The sequence below is a fragment of the Tursiops truncatus genome, chromosome 4 (genome assembly GCF_011762595.2).
Source record: "Tursiops truncatus isolate mTurTru1 chromosome 4, mTurTru1.mat.Y, whole genome shotgun sequence".
NCBI lineage: Eukaryota > Metazoa > Chordata > Mammalia > Artiodactyla > Delphinidae > Tursiops > Tursiops truncatus.
Genome location: NC_047037.1, coordinates 15,298,359 through 15,321,457, shown reverse-complemented (window position 1 = coordinate 15,321,457; position 23,099 = coordinate 15,298,359).

The following is a 23,099-nucleotide window of genomic DNA, read 5'->3' as shown; positions in this document are numbered from 1 at the left end:
CTCAATGGTGAAAAATTGAAAGCATTTCCACTAAGATCAAGAACAAGACAAGGTTGCCCACTCTGACCACTCTTATTCAACATAGTTTTGGAAGTTTTAGCCACAGCAATCAGAGAAGAAAAGGAAATAAAAGGAATCCAAATTGGAAAAGAAGAAGTAAAGCTGTAACTGTTTGCAGATGACATGATACTATACATAGAGAATCCTAAAGATGCTACCAGAAAACTACTAGAGCTAATCAATGAATTTGGTAAAGTAGCAGGATACAAAATTAATGCACAGAAATGTCTGGCATTCCTATAAACTAATGATGAAAAATCTGAAAGTGAAATTAAGAAAACAATCTCATTTACCATTGCAACAAATGAATAAAATATCTAGGAATAAAACTACCTAAGGAGCCAAAAGACTTGTATGCAGAAAATTATAAGACACTGGTGAAAAAAATTAAAGATGACACAAATAGATGCAGAGATATACCATGTTCTTGGATTGGAAGAATCAACATTGTGAAAAGGACTCTACTACCCAAAGCAATCTATAGATTCAATGCAATCCCTATCAAACTACCACTGGCATTTTTCACAGAACTAGAACAAAAAATTTCACAATTTGTATGGAAACACAAAAGACCCCGAATAGCCAAAGCAATCTTGAGAAGGAAAAACGGAGCTGGAGGAATCAGGCTCCCTGACTTCAGACTATACTACAAAGCTACAGTAATCAAGACAGTATGGTACTGGCACAAAAACAGACAGATAGATCAATGGAACAGGATAGAAAGCCCAGAGAGAAACCCACACACATATGGTCACCTTATCTTTGATAAAGCAGGCAGGAATGTAGAGTGGAGAAAGGACAGCCTCTTCAATAAGCGGTGCTGGGAAAACTGGATGGGTACCTGTAAAAGTATGAGAGTAGATCCCTCCCTAACACTATACACAAAAATAAGCTCAAAATGGATTAAAGACCTAAATGAAAGGCCAGAAACTATCTAACTCTTAGAGGAAAACATAGGCAGAACACTCTATGACATAAATCACAGCAAGATCCTTTTTGACCTACCTCCTAGAGAAATGGACATAAAAACAAAAATAAACAAATGGGACCTAATGAAACTTCGAAGATTTTTCACAGCAAAGGAAACCATAAACAAGACCAAAAGACAACCCTCAGAATGGGAGAAAATATTTGCAAATGAAGCAACTGAGAAAGGATTAATCTCCAAACTTTACAAGCAGCTCATGCAGCTCAATTAGAAAAAAACAAACAACCCAATCCAAAAACGGGCAGAAGGCCTAAATAGACATTTTTCCAAAGAAGATATACAGACTGCCAACAAACACATGAAAGAATGCTCAACATCATTAATCATTAATGAAATGCAAATCAAAACTACAATGAGATATCATCTCACACCAGTCAGAATGGCCATCATCAAAAAATCTAGAAATAATAAATGCTGGAAAGGGTGTGGAGAAAAGGGAACACTCTTGCACTGCTGGTGGGAATGTGAATTGGTACAGCCAGTATGGAGAACAGTATGGAGGTTCCTTAAAAAACTACAAATAGAACTACCATATGACCCAGCAATCCCACTACTGGGCATATACCCTGAGAAAACCATAATTCAAAAAGAGTCATGTACCGAAATGTTCATTGCAGCTCTATTTACAATAGCCAGGGGATGGAAACAACATGAGTGTCCATCATTGGATAAATGGATAAAGAAGATGTGGCACATATATACAATGGAATATTACTCAGCCATAAAAAGAAATGAAATTGAGCTATTTGTAATGAGGTGGATGGACCTGGAGTCTGTTATACAGAGTGAAGTAAGTCAGAAACAGAAAGACAAATACCATATGCTAACACATATACATGGAATTTAAGGAAAAAAAATGTCATGAAGAACCTAGCGGTAAGACAGGAATAAAGGCACAGACCTATTAGAGAATGGACTTGAGGAAATGGGGAGGAGGAAGGGTAAGCTGTGACAAAGCAAGAGAGTGGCATGGACATATATACACTACCAAACTTAAGGTAGATAGCTAGTGGGAAGCAGCCACATAGCACAGGGAGATCAGCTCAGTGCTTTGTGACCACCTAGAGGGGTGGGATAGGGAGGGTGGGAGCGAGGGAGATGCAAGAGGGAAGAGATATGGGAACATATGTATATATATAACTGATTTACTTTGTTATAAAGCAGAAACTAACACCATTGTAAAGCAATTATACTCCAATAAAGATGTAAAAAATAAAATAAAATAAAAACAAAAGAAAACAAGCATCCCAGGCGCACCTGCAGGTAGTCCATGCAGGACCATGGACTACCTTATGAGAAATACTAGATTGTTCTTCCTGAGTTATCAAGCTTTATACCAAATGTTTATGGACTTTCTCAAATGAAATCTTATTTTAAAAGAAAAAAAACTGGGCTTCCCTGGTGGCGCAGTGGTTGAGAGTCTGCCTGCCGATGCAGGGGACACGGGTTCGTGCCCCAGTCCGGGAAGATCCCACATGCCGCGGAGCGGTTGGGCCCTTGAGCCATGGCCTCTGAGCCTGCGCGTCTGAAGCCTGTGCTCCGCAACGGGAGAGGCCGCAACAGTGAGAGGCCCGCATACAGCAAAAAAAAAAGAGAAAGAAAGAAAACAGTTTGTAAAAAGGGTCAAAACAAGGGGGTTTTGGTTAGTTTGGGAAGGAGGCCCCAAGACTTTTTCTTTGGTTCTTCCTCTCCCCACTCCGACTGCAACCTTGGAATCAGCTCTAGAAGTCCATAACTCTGTGACCAATGGCACAAAAACTTCCAGTGTCAATCCCATTCAGTATAATGAAAATAAAAAGAACTCATTATTTAGGCTTGACTAAAAGACAAAGGCAAGCTGGGAAATAAACCTTGGGTATATTTTAGCCAGAATTTGTAAAATGTGTTTACTGGTATGACTTGATTATGCACACAATTTGCATATGTGAAAGCACCATGTCTAACACATAGTAGGTATGCAATACAGCTTAAGTGAATAGGTACCTGATACATTCAGAAGCTTCGATAAAATAGGATTTAAGGCAAGAGACATTATTCTGTGATTCTAAGTTTTGGGTTCAATTTACCACATAGTAATAGCCACAATTTTTTCCACTGGAATGCTTCTAGGCAACAAAAGTAACGGATTTGTTAAGGTACCCATGGCAAACCACAGCACCCTGAACACCTGCTGAAAAGAAAGAATTTTCTTGTTACAAATGTACTTTGAACGTGCTGTCTAGAGCAGATCTACTCTGCATGAAACAAGTAGCCAAAGTCAGAAAGGAATGGAATGGAATATTCAAATAGAGAAAAATAGGTGGGTGGCTACATATTGGTGTAAATGGAACATCATGTAGAGAAATGTGTTCTTTCTCTCTGAATTTACATTTTATCCACAAATCATATAATTAATACTAGGCCATTATTCATTAACTTTTCACATGGGGCCTATCTTATTTCTCTAATAATGCATATGACAAATTCTTAAATATATGAGCCATGATAAATACTTTTCTACGGGGCTAAAAAAAAATTTAGAAAAACACTGACGCTGTTGATATTATTCAATAATATCCAATGACTATCTGCAATGACATGGGTCTATTCACCCAGTAACTATTCCTGGTTCCCTAGCTGCTGATGACATTGTCCCTGTTTCCAGACCCTTATGATTCATTGTGAGTTGATAGTACAGTATTCTGAATGTTAAAAAGTATCCAAATTATTTTCTAGTCGAAATAATTGTGCAAATACTGGATAAAACAGTTATATATATTTTTTCTGCAATATATTTTGGGGCCTTTAATATGTTTTTTTTTTTTTTTTGGCATTGCGAGGTTTAAAGAGTTAACAAAGTACGGAGCATTTACCAAATTTCTTTGACCACAGAGTTTCCCACCCCCGCCCCATGAAACATGTTGAGAGACTAGAACTATATATTTTTGGAAATACTGGATTAAATATCTAATCTTCCCAGGGGTGATTTTCATTTTGATGGGAGGTTCTAGAAGACCAAAAAGACTTCATGACCTAAACGAGTGACACTCTAATGGTGGGATTTCAGGCGTTAAGAAAGTCAGGAAAGTTATGAAGAGGAGGAGAGACTATTTTGGCATGGGTCTAATGTATCCTGCCTGATAACACTGCCCCTCCAGTGACCTCATGGAAGCTCTTAATAAGAGCTACAATTTTGCAACATGTCATCCTGATTTGGATTCAAACTGAATTGTTCTATTATTCACAGACTTCATGTTATCACTTGCCCCGCCTCTCCCCCACTTCAGAGTTGCACTCCTTCCCTGTGAAACTTCTTATTGAGCCTAGAAAAGCAGCCTGAGAAATTGCATGACTCCTCCATTCTCAGAAATGATATCCTTAGTTTTTAGCCTAAAATCAGGATCCTATCTTAAGAGAAGCCATTGCCTGTCTGGTTGGGGACACTTCAAGGTTATCAACTCAGCACACGTCCCCTGAGCAACCCAAATGTGCAAAGTCCTATGCTTTATGTTTGCCTAATGTCATAGTTTTCTCTGTTCCTTAGGAACAATCTAGATTAATGGAACAAACCTAAATTTAGTAGCCTGATTATTTAATGTTTAACCAAATGTCATGATCTTATTTAGAATGCAAAATGAAAGCAAAGTAATATCTTTGTTAAGGTCTCCACTAAAACTTTTCTATATAAGCTGTACATATAATTGGGTCATGATCTGTCCCTGAAGCTTTCTGCTTCAGAATATTGTTGTGTACTCCATTATTAAAAACTCTATTCAGAGATCTGGGAGCCTCTCGTGGAATATACACACTTAACTATTAGACTGTGATCATCAATTTTTTATGGATTACCCACAGTCAGTAAATGTTAATAAATGTGGTTGATATATTCATTTTAAATAATCAATATTAAAGAAATTTCATGGATGCTTTTCTGGTGGGAAATTGTTATTTCCTACTCTTTCAAAGACATTATTATTCCCACTAATGTAATTCCCTTTCCCAGGGCTCAATAATGCCATATAGCCATCATTTCACTAATTTTGCTTCATTATAAAATTTTTCAGAAACGGGGCAGATGCAATTATCAATATTTAATGACAAAGAGATGGGAAATGATCAAGAGTTTTTTCTATAATTCATAACAGGCAAACTTATTAACTAGCCTTGGCAATGAAAAGGTTATTTGCTCTCCTTTTTTGTTTTTTCTTTTCCCCGTTGGGATAATGTGTTGATTACTGAGCTTAGACTGGGCTTGCCACCCAGTGGTGTCTCAGTTCTGGATTTGTTTTGGCCATCTTGGCCTGGCTGTGTCTTGGGGGAGGGAGGATCTGTGAAGTGGAGTTTGCTGTGTAGGCAGCTGGAGACAGCCTGGTAGACAATGGAGAAGACAACATGGGTCAACCCCCCAGCCAGCCCTGGAGACTAAGTCGGAGGCCTGTGAAGAAAAGGAAGGAACTGAAAGAGCTGTTTTAACTCAATGACTGGTGAAGAACCAGGAGGTAGGCCCATTGCCTGAGTGCCCTGGATGAGACCGGAACCATGTATTTGTTGACTGTATGTCCTGGTTTGCCTGGGATAGGTCAAGTCTATTCTTCTGTCTTGGGGTAACTGTTAATTAGAGCCCCCTCTCACTCTCAAAACTGTTCAAGCTAAGAAAATAAATTATATATTCACCCTCAACATAGAGTGAGGCAGAAAGGAGACTCTCTCCTTGGTGAACAAGGAAGGAACTGTGCGCCTCTGAGGTCAGAGGGCTGAAGGGAAGGCAGGGACGTTTTGCCATCTCATGGAGGGCCTGGGCTGTGGTGACCAGTGTCCCCCAGATGGCTTTGTGGGTGCCAGGCATCACTTAGAGGCTGCACTGGAAGAATGTGAGCTGATCTGTTTGGGGACACATGGAGTGTTGTCCTGAGGACTACCTGAAATACTGAAGAGAGACTTGTTAGGAGGGAATTTTTGTCATGTGACCTCACTTGATCTCCAGGCTGGTAAGGCAGGGGGAACCTAATACAGGGCCTGGCAGTAATCACAAGGGCCCATATTAATTCTAAGAATTTATTTGTTTAATGCATTCAGCAACATTTTGGAATGGGTATGATTCAGTCACAGTGAATCTTAAGTAGTTTCCCCAAGTTAAACGGATCTAAATAATGCTGAACCCTTTATCAAATAGTAGAGTTCAGCAATTTATCAGTCTGGATCTGGGTCTTTTGAAATCCTGCGGCTCCTGTCTGAGGCAATCACTCAAAAATTCTCAGTGATGACAAGATGAGGATGATGACTAAGTTCGCTTCCAGGTGTGGAGCCAGCTTGAAAATAACTATAGTGCATTTTTGACTGATTAGCTCATGCTCTCACTTTAACATGATCATGTCTGTCTGACTTATTTTTATTATGTTATATAACCAAAACCTTTCCCAACACAGGAATAAAAATAGAACTGCCATAAGTACTTATGCATTATTTGTTCTAGGGACGGTTTCATATTTTGTTGGTTCTCAGAGAACTGCCTTAAATTTACTTGTGCTTCATTATAATAAGGGTTCAAGTCAAATTACTACCCTCATTTTTGTTTTGGGTGATTTAGCCTTTGGATTGAAAAGGACATTTGCATTAGTGCTCTGAATAAGTTAATTTTAAAAAACCTCAACAAATCTAAAAGAACTGATGTACCTCCTCAAGTTGAATAATCAATTCCTTTCCTTCCCCCACCATCGCTACTTTTTTATTGGTATATATAGGATGTTTCCTTATAATGCATTAATAAAAAGGCTTTTTTCCCTGCTTTTCCACATTTTCTTTTGTGCGTAGGATTCGCTCTCTTAAAGAAAGACACTAAGTTCTTTTAAATGTTTTAGCCCCGACAGTAAAATAACTAGCAAATATAGATATTTATGAATTTGCATTCATGTACTTTAATTTTATATTGTATTTTGTTTCTTGGGGCAATGACCCTGAATATTATGAATTATTCTATTTTTAAATAATCTGATTATTTTGTTTTCCCAATGTTTTAGTATGTTTAATTCTTTCATATTTGTGTATTGTATATTTACATTACCCTTTTTATTTTATGATGGCCTAAGAAAAGGAACCATTTTTATTATTGAATTTTTCCATTGTAAGCTCAGCTTTTTCTTTTTTTTTTTAATCAGAAAAGCAAATGTGAAAAATGGTTGTTTAGCACTGACTGAATTATTTGGGTATAGAAATTATCTGACTACTGCATCTTTTAAAGATAAAAATGATCTAATTATAAAAAATACATTCCTTGGGCCTTTGGCTTTTCTTCCTTACCTACAGTAACCTGTCCAGCTATGCTATTTAACACATCATCTTTCACCTTCTCCAGGATCTTCCTCCATGAAACAGCTCCTTTTTCCTGAAATAATCAACTCTTGACTGGCCCCTTCCATTCTACCTACAGACACCATCAACCCTTCCTTATTTATAAAAGCAAATGAAAGCAAACAGACAAACAAAACACCACCATTTTCTTCACTGTCTTGCAGCTTCCTTTACTTTCTTTTTTTTTTTTTTTTTTTTCGGTACGCGGGCCTCTTATTGTTGTGGCCTCTCCCGTTGCAGAGCACAGACTCCGGACGCGCAGGCTCAGCGGCCATGGCTCACGGGCCCAGCCGCTCCGCAGCATGCGGGATCCTCCCGGACTGGGGCACGAACCCGCGTCCCCTGCATCGGCAGGCGGACTCTCAACCACTGCGCCACCAGGGAAGCCCCCTTTACTTTCTTTACTACTAGATATCTTGAAAAAGCCACCCTGGGCTACTTTGCATCAATAACCTCTCTCTTATCATCTGACTTGCTCCTGTCTCAACTGCCCTTGATGTCTTAAAGGTCCCCAGTAACAGACAATTCTCCGATGTGCTGCTACAGCCTCCTCAACCTGTCTGAGCACGTGATGATTTAATCACATCCTCCCTTTCTTAAAACTCTGTTTTCCTTGGTTTATTTTGATGTGGTCCTGTTTATAATTGCTGGACCATTTTGAACTATCACCACTGCCCCCAATGCAATATGATATATTCATCCAGACTCTAGTTTATCACTGAGGAAAAATAATAATTCAGTCATGTAAACATTTAACATCAGGATATAATACAAATGGCATAGAATTTTCTGCCTTTGAACACTTTCACCATCAAAGCTCCTGAAAATTAAGTTGAGGTCAGCAAGCCCTCTGGTTTTACGGCTGGTACCTTGGGCCCCAAGTCCTTCCTTAATGCATCCCATACTAGAACTTTCAGTGATTCAGTGGCAGAGTTAGCACTACAGGGATGTGGTACAATTTTAGTCATCTCATGAGCGTTCTTATCTGTTATTAAAAAGAGAGAAAGATTTAAATGAAGCCTATCTGTGACTGATGTCAGCTGAGTAATAAGGCAGTGAACATTTCTAAGTAATTTAAAGGTGAAGAGCTACTTCTTGACACTTCTGATCCTCTACACATTGTCTGGCCTCGGCAGCCCCTGTACTCATACACTCTGATGTGCTTCAGAATTTATTTCAGCACAGTCTATCCTCCTCTCCCTCTTCTCTTCCTAGATGGTTATTCACATTCTTTTACATTATGTTTATTCAATCAGCATTTACTGAATGCCTACTAGGGGTGAGTTCCTTTACTAATACTGAATATAGAGAGATTAATAAGACACAGCCTTTGTTCTAGCATGTAGTCCATTAGAGGAGATGGACACAGTCAAATATTCATGAACAGACGCAGAGTTCGAGTCTCCCCACAACTATGGCGCCTGCTGGATGCTGGTGGGGGACCCTGATGGCCAAGGAGACGGGAAGAACCCCCAAGTGAACTGGTAGGATGTGGGGGACTAAGTGGGGAGGAGAAGTGGAGGCCAGACAGGATCGGTGCCCCTGAGGGGTAGCTGAGAGGGGGGAGGGGTTCACACGCCTGGAAGGACCCTCAGGGGCTCAGATCGGCGGGGGGAAGAGGTCCAGCGTTTCCCCTGCCCAATCGGCCAGGGAAGTCTGCCCGGCTCTTGGGCCAGGTCCTACGCCCTCAGGCGTCCTCTCCAGGACCAGAGGAGGAGGAAAGGAGCAGAGGGCGTTTGCCTCGCCCACTGGGGCCCAGGTTAGGGGTTGGAGGGGAGCCTGCTGAGCTCCCAGGCCACTTCCAAACCCTCCAAAGCCCCCTCCAGGCTGCGTGGGTGCTAGGGGCATAGGAGGGAGGCCAGGGAGATCAGGGGAGGCAGGCAGGAGGGTCCTCCATGACAGGAGGAGCAGGAGAGGAGCAGAGGGCATCTTCCCTGCCCACTTGAGCCTAGGAAGCCTGCTGGGCTCCCAGGTGGGGCCCCCCGCCCTCTGAAACCACAGGTGGGAGGCATGCCTGGGCCCCTTCTGTTCTGTTGAGCCTAAGCGGCCCAATCCCCCCGGACTTTTCCAGCCCTGTGAGTCCTAAGCATAGGCCTTGCCCACTGCCCAAACTTCACCCATGCTTAGGCCCTGCCCTCCACAGCCAAGGCCTTTTCCACCTTTTTTTTTTCTCTTCTTTTTTAGTACTGTGGTTCTGTTTTACCTTCCAGTTGTTTCATCTATATTTTTATTTATATATATTTATTTTTATTTTTTACTTTGTTATACTTCTCCTTTTTCTTTTTTTTGCCACCCCATGCGGCTTGAAGCTTCTTGGTTCAGGAGCTGGGGGTCAGGCTGAAGCTCCTGTGGTGGAAGCTCTGAGTCGGAACCACTGAAGTAACAGAGAATCTCAGACCCCAGAGAATATGCATCAGAGTGAGGTCTCCCAGAGGTCCTCAGCTCAGCACCAAGACCCAGCTCTACCCAACAGCCTAAAAACTGCAGTGTTGGAAGCCTCAGGCCAAATAACCAGTAAGACAGGAACACAATCCCACTCATAAAATAAAAGAAAAAAAATGAGATGGCAAAAAAATATGTCACAGGTGAAGGAGCCAGGTAAAAACCTATAAGACCAAATAAATGAAGAGGAAATAGACAATCTACCTGAAAAAGAATGCAAAGTAATGATAGTAAAGATGATCCAGAATGGATTGAGAAAATACAATAAATGTTTAACAAAGATCTAGAAGAACAAACAGAGATGAACAACACGATAACTGAAATGAAAAATACACTAGAAGGAATCAATAAAGAATAACTGAGGCAGAAGAACGAATAAGTGAGCTCAAAGACAAAATGGTGGAAATAACTACTGCAGAGCAGAATAAAGAAAAAAGAATGAAAAGAATTGAGGACAGTCTCAGAGACCTCTGGGATAACACTACACACACCAACATTCAAATTATAGGGGTCCCAGAAAAAAAGAGAAAAAGAAAGGGTATGAGAAAATTTTGAAGAGATTATAGTGGAAAACTTCCCTAACATGGGAAAGGGAATAGTCACCCAAGTCCAGGAAGTACAGAGAGTCACATACAGGATAAACCCTAGGAGAAACACACCAAGACACATATTAATCAAACAAAAATTAAATTCAAAGAAAAAATATTAAAAGCAGCAAGGGGAAAAAAAATAGCATACAAAGGAATCCCCATAAGGTTATCAGTCAATTTTTCAGCAGAAACTCTGCAGGCCAGAAGGGAGTGTCAGGATATACTTAAGTGATGAAAGAGAAAAACCTACAACCAAGATTACTCTACTCAGCAAGGATCTCATTTAGATTTGACAGAGAAATCAAAAGCTTTTCAGACAAGCAAAAGCTAAGAGAATTCACCACCAAACCAGCTTTACAACAAATGCTAAACGAACTTCTCTAGGCAGGAAACACAAGAGAAGAAAAAGACCCACAAAAACAAACCACAAACAATTAACAAAACGGTAATAGGAACATACATATAGATAATAACCTTGAGTGTAAATGGATTAAATGCCCCAACCAAAAGACACAAACTGGCTGAATGCATACAAAAACAAGACCCATATATATGCTGTCTACAAGAGACCCACTTCAGACCTGGGGACACATGAAGGGCTGGAAAAAGATATTCCATGCAAATGGAAATCAAAAGAAAGCTGGAGTAGCAATACTCATATCAGAAAAAAATAGACTTTAAAATAGACTGTTATAAGAGATAAGGAAGGACCCTACATAACGATCAGGAGATCAATCCAAGAAGAAGATATAACAATTATAAATGTTTGTGCACCCAACATAGGAGAACCTCAATACATAAGGCAAATGCTAACAACTATGAAAGGGGAAATCAACAGTAACACAATAATAGTAGGGGACCTTAGCATCCCACTTATACCAATGCACAGATCACCCAAATGAAAATATATAAGGAAACACAAGCTTTAAATGACACAATAGACCAGATAGATTTAATTGATATTTATAGAACATTCCACCCGAAAGTGGCAGAGTACACTTTCTTCTCAAGTGCACATGGAACATTCTCCAGGATAGATCACATCTTGAGTCACAAATAAAGCCTCAGAAAATTTTACAAAATTGAAATCATATCAAGCATCTTTTCTCACCACAACACTATGAGATTGGAAATCAATTACAGCAAAAAAACTATAAAAGCCACAAACGCATGGAGGCTAAACAGTGCACTACTAAATAACCAAGAGATCACTGAAGAAATCAAAGAAGAAATTTTTAAAAATACATAGAAACAAATGACAATGAAAACACAATGACCCAAAACCTATAGGATGCAGCAAAAGCAGTTCTAAGAGGGAGGTTTATAGCAATTCAATCTCACCTCAAGAAACAAGAAAAGTCTCAAATAAACAATCTAACCCTACACCTAAAGCAACTAGAGAAAGAAGAACAAAGAAAACCCAAAGATAGTAGAAGGAAAGAAATCATAAAGATCAGAGCAGAAATAAATGAAATAGAAACAAAGAAAACAATAGCAAAGATCAATAAAACCAAAAGCTGGTTCTTTGAGAAGATTAACAAAATTGATAAGCCTTTAGCCAGACACATCAAGAACAAGAGGGAGAGGACTCAAATCAATAAAATTAGAAATGAAAAAGGAGAGGTTACAACAGACACTGCCGAAATACAAAGCATTGTAAGAGACTACTACAAACAACTATATGCCAATAAAATGGACAATCACAAAGAAATGGACAAATTCTTGAAAAGGTACCATTTTCCTAGACTGAATCAGGAAGTTAGAAAATATAAACAGACCTACCACAAGTAGTGAAATTAAAACTGTAATTAAAAATCTTCCAACAAACAAATGTCCAGGACCAGATGGCTTCACAGGGGAATTCTATGAAAGATTTAGAGAACAGCTAACACTGATCCTTCTCAAATGCTTCCAAAAAATTGCAGAGGGAAGAACACTCCCAAATTCATTCTATGAGGCCACCATCACCCAGAAACCCAAAGAAGGAAAAGATATCACACAAAAAAATTATAGACCAGTATCACTGATGAACATAGATGCAAAAATCCTGAACAAAATACTAGCAAACAGAATCCAACAACATATTAAAAGGATCACACGCCATGAACAAGTGGGATTTAACCCTGGGGATGCAAGGATTCTTCAATATATGCAAATCAATCAATGTGATACACCATATTAACAAACTGAAGAATAAAAACCATATGATCATCTCAATACATGCAGAAAAAAGCTTTTGACAAAATCCAACACCCATTTATGATAAGAACTCTCCAGAAAATGGGCATAGAGGGAACCTACCTCAACATAAGAAAGGCCATATATGACAAACCCACAGCACACATCATACTCAATGGTGAAAAACTGAAAGCATTTCCACTAAGATCAGGAACAAGACATGGATGTCCACTCTCCTCACTCTTAATTCAACATAGTTTTGGAAGTCCTAGTCATGGCAATCAGAGAAGAAAAAGAAATGAAAGGAATCCAAATTGGAAAGGAAGAAGTAAAACTGTCACTGTATGCACATGACATGATACTATACATAGAGAATCCTAAAGATGCCACCAGAAAACTACTAGAACTAATCAATGAATTTGGTAAGGTTGCAGGATACAAAATTAATGCACAGAAATCTCTCACATTCCTATACATTAACAATAAAAAATCAGAAAGAGAAATTGAGGAAACAATCCCATTTACCATCGCAACAAAAAGAATAAAATACCTAGGAATAAACCTACCTAAGGAGGCAAAAGACTTCTACTCAGAAAACTATAAAACACTGATGAAAGAAATCAAAGATGACATAAACACATGGAGAAATATACCATGTTCTTGGATTGGAAGAATCAACATTGTGAAAATGACTATACTACCCAAAGCAATCTACAGATTCAATGCAATCCCTATCAAACTACCAATGGAATTCTTCACAGAATTAGAACAAAAATGTTAGAATTCACATGGAAACACAACTTACCCCGAAGAGCCAAAGCAATCTTGAGAAAGAAAAATGGAGCTGGAGGAATCAGGCTCCCCAACTTCAAACTATACTACAAAGCTACAGTAATCAAGACAGTATGGTACTGGCACAGAAACAGAAATATAGATCAATGGTACAGGACAGAAAGCCCAGAGATAAACCCACGCACATATGGTCACCTTATCTTTGATAAAGGAGGCAAGAACATACAATGGAGAAAAGACAGCCTCTTCAATAAGTGGTGCTGGGAAAACTGGACAGCTACATGTAAAAGAATGAAATTAGAACACTACCTAACACCATACACAAAAATAAACTCCAAATGTAATAAACTCCAAGCCCTAAATGTAAACCAGACACTATAAAACTCTTAGAGGAAAACATAGGAAAAAACACTCTTTGACATAAACAACAGAAAGATCTTTTTTGACCCACCTCCTAGAGTAATGGAAATAAAAACAAAAACAAATGGGACCTAATGAAACTTCAAATCTTTTGCATAGCCAAGGAAACCATAAACAAGACAAAAAGACAACCCTCAGAATGGGAGCAAATATTTACAAATGAAACAACAGACTAAGGATTAATCTCCAAAATATATAAACAGGACTTCCCTGGTGGTGCAGTGGTTAAGAATCTGCCTGCCAATGCAGCAGACGCAGGTTTGAGCCCTGGTCCAGGAAGATCCCACATGCTATGGAGCAACTAAGCCCATGGGCCACAACTACTTAGCCTGCACTCTAGAGCCCACAAACCACAACGACTGAGCCCACACGCCACAACTACTAAAGCCCACCTGCCTAGAGCCCATGCTCTGCAACAAGAGAAGCCACTGCAATGAGAAGCCTGCGCACCTCAACGAAGAGTAGCTCCCGCTCACCGCAACTAGAGAAAGCCTGCGCACATCAACGGAGACCCAATGGAGCCAAAAATAAATTAATTCTTTTAAAAAAGACAGTTAAAAAAATATTTACGTACAAAATATATAAACAGCTCATGGAGCTCAATATGAAAAAAAACAATTCAATTAAAAAATGGACGGAAGACCTAAATAGACGTTTCACCAAAGAAGACATACAGATGGCCAAGAGACTCATGAGAAGATGCTCAACATGACTAATTATATGAGAAATGCAAATCAATACTACAATGAGGTATCACCTCACACCAGTCAGAATGGCCATTATCAAAAAATCTAGAAACAATAAATGCTGGAAAGGGTGTGCTGATAAAGGAGCCCTCCTGCACTTCTGGTGGGAATGTAAATTGATACAACCACTATGGAGAACAGTATGGATGTTCCTTAAAAATATAAAAATAGAACTACCATATGACCCAGCAATCCCACTACTGAGAAAATTCAAAAAGAGCCATGTTCCACAATGTTCATTGCAGCACTATTTACAATAGCCCGGACATGGAACCAACCTAAATGTCCATGAACAGATGAATGGATAAAGAAGATGTGGCACATATATACAATGGAATATTACTCAGCCATAAAAAGAAACGAAATTGAGTTATTTGTAGGGAGGTGGATGGACCTAGAATCTGTCATACAGAGTGAAGTAAGTCAGAAAGAGAAAAACAAATACTGTATGCTAACATATATATGGAATCTAAAAAAAAAAAATGGTTCTGATGAACCTAAGGGCAGGACAGTAATAAAGACGTAGACATAGAGAATGGATTTGAGGACACGGGGTGGGGGGAGGGGGAAGCTGGGGCGAAGTGAGAGAGGGGCATCGACATATACACACTACCGAATGTAAAATAGATAGCTAGTGGGAAGCAGCCACATAGCACAGGGAGATCAGCTCAGTGCTTTGTGATGACCTAGAGGGGTGGGATAGGGAGGGTGGGAGGGAGACACAAGAGGGAGGAGATATGGGGATATATGTATGCATATGGCCAATTCACTTTGTTGTACAACAGAAACTAACACAGTATTGTGAAGCAATTATACTCCAATAAAGATCTATTTAAAAAATAGTCATAAAATACTTGCACTTTTGTCTATACACTAAATGTGCCTTTGAGAAACAACTCCTCCCTCACTCCAAGTTTACTTCTTGGAACTCAGATTGGTTCAAGGGTAAGAACATGAGTCAAACAATTCCAATCAGGGCACTTGCATAAAATTCGATGTGTAAATACTGAGTGAGACAAGATGGCTTTTCTGTTTGGATTTCAAATTTGAGACAGCTAGCAGCCTCTCATTCTTAGGGCTAGCCTAAGAATCAGAACAGACAGAGGGAACTATAATAACAGATGAAATGTGACCAGATCATCATGACATCATTTGATCACTGATATTCAGCCATCCCTACTGGATTGCTTCCTTGAACCTCCAAGAGTTCAGACTAATACAATTGTATAATAAGTGCATTGAGAGACCACATATAGGCATTACGCAATCACAGATGCAGAGTCCAACCTGGAAGGATAAGGCTAGGCTAGATGGAGTCCCCCAAATTTCTTGAAAAGTGTAAGTAGCACGCTTTGGACAGAAGCTCAGACCCTCAGAATGCAACATCCAGAAGCACCAAAGCCCCACAATATCAGTTCCTGCTGCTACATACTCAAAAACTACATTAATTGGGCTTCCCTGGTGGCGCAGTGGTTGAGAGTCCGCCTGCCGATGCAGGGGACACGGGGTCGTGCCCCGGTCCGGGAAGATCCCACATGCCGCGGAGCGGCTGGGCCCGTGAGCCATGGCCGCTGAGCCTGCGCGTCCGGAGCCTGTGCTCTGCAACGGGAGGGGCCACAACAGTGAGAGGCCCGCGTACCACAAAAAAAACAAAAAAAAACCAGAAAAAAACAAACTTCATTAATTTATTTTAATCATCAATGAAATTAAAAAATCAGTGAATAATTTGAAAAGTTTTCTTCATAAGAAATAGTGCAACTTAAAGTGTGGTGTATCACAAATAGAACTGTTTACTAAGTGTACAAATCCAGAAGGTTTGTCATGGGATTCTTTGGGCCCAACCCAATCCCGGTAGTCCAACACATGGCAGGGCTTCAATTTTATTTTATGCTCCCGTAGCTCCCTGCAGTTCACCTTTTAAAAACTCAGTACATTTAAAATGAGATTTCCTGAGAGAAAGCACTCTGGGGGTAGGGATGGCATCTGTCCCTCTTGTGTTTCACTGTTACCCACACATATGGCTCAGGGCCTGAACTGCTATGGGTGTTCCACACATTTGCTGTATGGAATTGTCTCAAAAGTAGGAACATCACACATGGCAAAGCTACAGTCAGGAATCTTTTTGTATGCTGAGGTAGATTGTAGAAGGAGAGGAAAAAATATGGAAAGTAAGAAGAAATGTCCCTGGTGGCAAAGAGGACAGGTGGCAGTTCTGCTGGACTGATGTGGAAACACCTGCCTACTTATCCTCCCATCACAGTGTGTACTGTTTGGAAGGCCAGCTTAGAGAAAGGAGTTAGCTACTCCAGCAGAGGTATAACTAGCACAAGTCCTTCTAGAGGCCGAAGTATAAACGTGTTCCATAGAGTTACAAAAGGCTGGGTGAACTAAGGCCTGGAGTGTCACGAAGGCTGCTTGTTTAATGATTTCTATTCTCTTTCTCTCTTTCTTTAAGAAAATACATCTGTGTGTGTGTATATATATATATATATATATATATATATATATATATATATACACACACACATACATACATACACACATATATATATTTAATTTATTATAATACACAGTAAGATTATTGCCAGATATTTCAGCCTATGTAAAATTATCTATGATGTCAATTTCCTGGGAAAGTGGTGCCTGTAAAAATTTACTTAAATCATTTATTTAACACAAAATAATATACACACATATAAACTTAGCCATTTCAAATATGAGGAAATGTGATCCTTGAATGTTAATTACATTTTTAAAAATGTAGAAATTTGCAAACATAGAAATGTGCAGAGAATGAACCCCTTTACATCAACGATTATCAACTCATGGCCAGTCTTCTTTCATTTATATCCTCACTCATTCATGCGCTCCTCATATTTTTATGGAAAACCTAGACTGCATATCATTTATTATAAATAGTTCCATATGTATAGGATATAGACTTTTAAAAAACACGACCAAAATAATTATATCACTTTTTTTGAAATTTACTTTTATGACTTGCAGTTATATTTAGTAACTAGAATTTGCTAACAAGGTTAAGTTTTCATTTAGGATGGTAGAGCCTGATTTGATCAGTTTTCATAAAGGATGACTCATTTGAAATTTGTAATTTGTTTCATCATTCAAAAAAATGATGAATTTATTTCTTTAAATAGATGAAATAAGACTTCTAGGGTCTCATTAACAGCATTAATTTGTTCAGGACACTCTTATCACTTATTAATGGCACCCTGTATTTCTTTTTTTTTTTTTTTTTTGCGGTACGCGGGCCTCTCACTGCTGTGGCCTCTCCCGTTGCGGAGCACAGGCTCTGGACGCGCAGGCTCAGCAGCCATGGCTCACGGGCCCAGCCGCTCTGCGGCATGTGGGATCTTCCCGGACCGGGGCACGAACCCGTGTCCCCTGCATTGGCAGGCGGACTCTCAACCACTGCGCCACCAGGGAAGCCCATCCCTGTATTTCTTAAGTCTAATGGGGAGAAGATTCATATCGTCAGTGCCATCTGACAATATTCATTCATTCCATAACTCTTGGAGTGTTTTGTACTTTGCAACTTAAAATACTTCAAAAATAGTTATTTTATTCCTTACAATAATCCTGTAAGTTCGTTATTATTAGATTCATCTTTATTTCAAACAAGTGGAACCACAGCTCAGAGAGATGAAGTACCCGAGGGTCTGAGTCAATCTCCCAAAACTGTGGGTTCATTTCACCGAATTACACTATTTTTCTATGAATCCTTCCATTACTGCTCTCCTGCAAAGATACCCGTATTTTACATGATCAAACTTTCAGGCCCCTAGGTAAAGAGGAAAGGTAAAAATGAGAGTATGTCTCACATTTCTAATCTGACTAGGCTGTTACGTTCAACATATTCATGTATTTCAGCCTCTTGCACACACATGCCTGATGGCACAGCTTGCGCTTCTAAGCTAGTAATATTACCAGGGTCAGAAGGTGGAATCAAATAAATACCTTTTCCTCTCTGCAGAAAAATTACCCTTGTCTGAGAAGGATTTCTTGTCCAAGATAAAGTTCTCTTCCTTCAGCTTTGACTAAAGTCATGTTCTTAAGGACCTATAGGCAATATAATTTTCTAAAACAAATAAAGCAACTTGAATTTTTAAAATTTGTGGTCTTTCTTGTTGCTTACTTTTGTCTTCCCACGCATTGATAAAATTCATTCCTGAAAGAATTTATTTTCACCATTTCTATTTTCAGTGACAATTTTATATTATGTATGTGTTTGTACTATGGATAAATATAAGAAGATTTGATTCACATTAAAAATCTAGCACTGATTGTCAGAACACTCAGAAACAATGCAAATAGAGATTATGATGCTTCTCAAGGCAGAATTGCTCTTAATCAAATAAACGGATCATGGTTGTTTAATGGAGAAGAAAAAATAAGTTTTGAACATTGGAGAAGGAACAAGTAAATTGACCACTTGAGAACATTTTGAAATTAATATGCTAAATAATTATTGCAACTTAGTGATCATTATCATTAATTGTTCTGTCTCTTCTTTTGGGAATAGCATTATTCCTCCTCCCTGCTCCCCACCCCATGTAACTGTAATGAGAGCCTCATCCTAATCAACTCCTTGGCTACAGTTACTGCTGGGGCAGGTCCCTGTCTGAGGCTGGTCCAGTCATAGCACCCTGCACCTCCAAACACAGTGGTAAGTCTAGGGGTAGACCTGTGACTCAATCCAGCCGGGAAAGATCCTTCTATGACTGCAGCTGGGGTTACGGATGAGAGTTTGTTTCCCCTTTGGACACAGGTGAGTAAAGTATAAATCAGGAGCTTTTGGAAGCCAGATCTCCTTCTCAGAAAAACCTGTCTGAGGGAACGTAACCCACCTGCAGAGAGATGTGGAGAAGAAACCTGAAGAGGGTGAGTCCGGGCAGTGTGAGAGCCCCTGGAGCTGCTGACCAGTCCAGCTCCGCCCTTTCCTTTCCCACATTTGGAATATGTAGCCAATAATCACTTCCCTCCCATTTTGGTGTGGGTTTTTTTTTTTTTTTTTTTTTTTTTTTTTTGCTTAATCTGGTTTAAGTTTCTGTCATTTGCAAATTTAAAAATCATGTCTTTAATACTATACACAATATTTTATCTCTAACACAGAAATAGATATAGATTAGAATTCCTGTTCTATCAATTACTAGTTGTGTACTCTTGGGCAAATTACTTAAACTCTCTAAACTTCAGTTCGTTATAAGGATAATTTTTATTCATAATGGTTCACTTATAGGGTGGTTGTATGGATTAAATAAGATCTGTATATAAAATGCATAACTCTAAATCTCTAAATTATACCAGCTTTTTAAAAATTTTTTTTATTGAGGTAACATTGTTTTACAATACTATATAAGTTTCACGTGTACAACATTATATTTCTACTTCCGTATACACAATAGCATGCTCACCACCAAAATTTTAGTTTCTATCTGTCACCATACAGTTGATCCCTTTTACCCATTTTGCCCCTCCAACCCAACCCTTCCCCTCTGTTAACCACTACTCTGTTCTCTGTAACTATGTGTTTGTTTTATTTATTGTTTGTTTGTTTGTTTTTTATATTCCACATATGAGTGAAATCATATGACAGCATACCATACCTGCTCTTATTATTATCTGTGGCACACTTTGTTTACTCATTCAGTTAGAGAATGGGTAGACTGAATTCTTGGGCTCAGTTCTAAATCCCTTCCTGTATCCATCTCCTTTGTCTATAGCTTTGCAGTTTCTCCCTCTAAAGGTGGATATATTCCAATTCCCCCCACTCCTTGACTTTGAACTTGGCTACGGGACTTATTTTGGCCACAGGGTGTTAGCAGGCTTAAACCCAAGTAGAGGTTTGACTAGTACTTATACAAAAGGATTTGTTCTCTTGCACTCTGCCATTGTCCCAAGAAGAAACACATCCCAGCTGGTCCCAGGAGGATGTGAGACACGTGGAACAGAGCTGCCCCAGTGAACTCACAGGTTCTTGAGTAAAATAAATGCTCCCTGTTATTCTGAGCCTTTGAGATTTTATGGTCATTACACAGCAGTGACTGAGTGATACATTCCAATAGGTTTTAATTCAAACTGATTTCATTATAATAGAAAAAAACATTCAAGTATGTATATTCTACCAAGGAAAAGAATTATTCATTAAAAATGCTAGAATAAAAAGATTTTATGTCCACAGATACAGTAGAAAATGATCAAGGATCCTGCTTCTTTAGAATATGAGCAGAGCCCCGCACTCCCATGACTGCATTACAAGCACACTATTTTGTATAGTCGATGGAGCTTATAGATGCCTTAATGCCCATTGAGTCAGCAGAGTCTGTAATGCTTAGATTCAGAATCTCTGGTATACGAAGTCATGGTATAGAAACACTGAGTTTGCTACGCAGCATTGAAAGTCTGTAGCTTTCAAAGCAAATCTGATTCTGGGAAATGATTTACAAGTATAGTGTGCAGGAGCTGTGCATTAAACACATATTTTGGCCTGACCTTACCTGATGTCCTCAGGAACGTTCGGTCTGAAGAATATGCATATAGTAATTATTTAATTTAATATGCATATTCACCTAGGACTTAGCATGTATCGCCTTATATGGTACTTTTTCCCTTTTTTATATGTGCATGCTATGTGTCTACACGTCACTGCTACATGAGTTCAACAGAAAAGAAGAATGATCGGGGCTGAATGTGGTTGAGAAGGCTTTCATGAAATACGGAGTCATAGGCTCCGCCCTGAAGGAAGTATGACTGAAATAAGTAGAAAAAATAGGGAACGCCGTTTGATGTGGATGTGAATCTGAGCAAACGTGTAGAGATGAAAACACATGTAATGTCTTGTGATGGTTAATTTTATGTGTCAAGTTGACTGGGCCACAGGGTGCAGAGATACATGGTTAGATGTTATTCTAGGCCTGTCTGTGAGAGTGTTTCCTGATGAGATTAACATATGAATTGGCTGACTGAGGAAAGCAGACTGCCCTCCCCAGTGTGGGTGGGCCTCATTCAATTCACTGAAGATGTGAAGAGAACAACAAGGCTGATAGAGGAAGAAACTGTCCTCTCTGCCTGTCTTTCATCTGGGATGTCTATCTTCTGGAAATTACACCACTGCCTCTCCTGGTCCTGAGACCTTTGGTCTTGCACCAGAACTATACTATCAGCTCTCCGGGGTCTCCATCTTGCCAACTTCAGATGTTGAGTCTTTCCAGCATCCATAATCACTTTGTGAGCCAATTCCTTATAGTATTAAAATAAATTTCTTTCTCTCTTTATATATAAATATATATATAAATTATAATTGTATATATTATATAAATTATATGTTATATATTAATATTTATACTATTGTTTCTGTTATATCTATTGGGTTCTGTTTCTGTGGAGAACCCAGGCTAATGAATGTGTTGATTGGGACATTTTTAGCATAATATTAATCTATTGCATAAGGTAAGGTGAAGATGTCCAGTTTAGCTAGTAGAAATAAAGAGAAGTTAAGCTAATACATTTAGAAGAAAACTGCCTAGAGGTCAGCTAAACTTTGTGAGAAGGGAGAGACAAAACAGTAGAGTAAACATGTGGAACTCTGGTCTGGTTTGCATTCTTTTAACGATAAGAGTGAGTGTAGCTTAGAGACAGTGGACTTTTGACCAGGTCTAGTTAAAGCTTATCAAAACTCCATGTACATTCTCCTTTTCACCCTCCCAATCATATCTCTGCCTCTGGCAACTGCATTAAATGCAAATAAAGTAAATAAGACTGTGGCAAAGAAGAGAGAATTTCCAGGCACTGTTCACCTATTGCTTTTGCTGCTGACTTTGGCTGGTGTCACTGTTAGGTAAAAAAATTTGGAAATATTTTAGCCACACTCCCCTGTGCCTGCAGCTGCAACTGCTGATTTGTGTAGAGATACAGAGAGAGATTAGATCAGAGAAGTCAACAAGGAACTGATTGTGGAGGGCCTTGAATATAAGATTAGAAATCACACACAAAAAAGTGTGTGTGTGTGTGTGTGTGTGTGTGTGTGTATGTGCATGTGCTGCTTTGGATTGGAAAGGTTATATGCAATATCATGATCTACTGATAATCACATGAAAACATGGATTGATGGATTAGAGAACAAAAATCACATGAACTGGCAGGTGCATACCACACTATCATTCAACATAAGTTTATGATGTTCAGAATACTGTGTTGGGGATTCAGAAGGTGTAAAGTCAACAGCAGCTCTTTCCTAGCATATATTGACAGATGGGACATTACCTCTATTATAAGGGCACCTGTATATGTAATACAGTATTAAAATACCTGTAATGTACTCAAAATAAATGACAAAGATAGAAAAACAAATGAGTATTTTCATTGTCAATATGGTATTTCCAAAAAGTAAGTGACCATAAGAAGCAGTTTAAGATTAAATGGCAGAGTTAGTGCCACCAATTCTAGCTGTTCCTCCATTAGTAGAGCAGATTATTTAATACTGATACATATTTATGGCAGTCAATATAATTTCACCATATCAGCTATTGATACTTC